This window comes from Nicotiana attenuata, unplaced genomic scaffold, assembly GCF_001879085.1.
Source record: "Nicotiana attenuata strain UT unplaced genomic scaffold, NIATTr2, whole genome shotgun sequence".
Classification (NCBI taxonomy): Eukaryota; Viridiplantae; Streptophyta; class Magnoliopsida; order Solanales; family Solanaceae; genus Nicotiana; species Nicotiana attenuata.
In genome coordinates this window covers 205,423-206,309 of record NW_017671864.1, presented here as the reverse complement: position 1 = coordinate 206,309, position 887 = coordinate 205,423, and positions in this window count along the sequence as shown.

The window sequence follows — 887 nt, the reverse complement described above, 5'->3', positions numbered from 1 at the left end:
ATAAAGCGGAAAAATAAACTAGAACAAACAATTAAAGCTGGGAAGCGAAAACATGCTTCAGGGAATAACAGATAAAATAGAATCTCAAGAGAATTATCAAGGAACCAAAATTTAACTTCTAGCAAGGATAATGAAAAACAAAGGCAGATTTCACTCTCGGTCCACATCTCGTTGCAGACGTGCAACCCGATCCTATTTCTCATATCTTGTCGTAGGCGTACCACCCACTCTCATTTCATTACATCTCGTGTTAGGCGTACCACCCGATCCCATTTCATCATATCTTGTGGTAGGCGTACCACCCGATCCCATTTCATCATATCTCGTGGTAGGCGTACCACCCGATCCCATTTTATCATATCTCGTGGTAGGCGTACCACCCGATCCCATTTACAAGTCAACACAAAATCAAAGGAATCCCGGCAAGGGAACAAAAGCAATATAATAACTTCCCGGCAAGGGAACAACAATATCAAGACAAACATCCCGGCAAGGGTGAATCAGCTATAACCAATCCTAACTCAACTCCTACTCATCTCAATTAGTACCAACACTCGATCATAAATAAATTCCACAAAAATAAACTAAATCTTTGCTCAATATCGTGAACCATCAATTGTAACATCCGTGGTGACATTTAAGAACACAATAACTATCAATCCAAGACTCACGCTCATGCTCGACACCAATGTATAGATACTCGTCACCATGCCTATACGTCGTACTCAACAAGAAGCAATTAGCAAATAGGACACAACTCCTAATCCCTCAAGCTAAGGTTAGACCGGACACTTACCTCGATGCCTCGAACACAACTAAGTTTCAATTATAGCTTTACCCCTTGATTCTACCGCCATTTCGCTCGTATCTAGCCACAAGTTACTTAA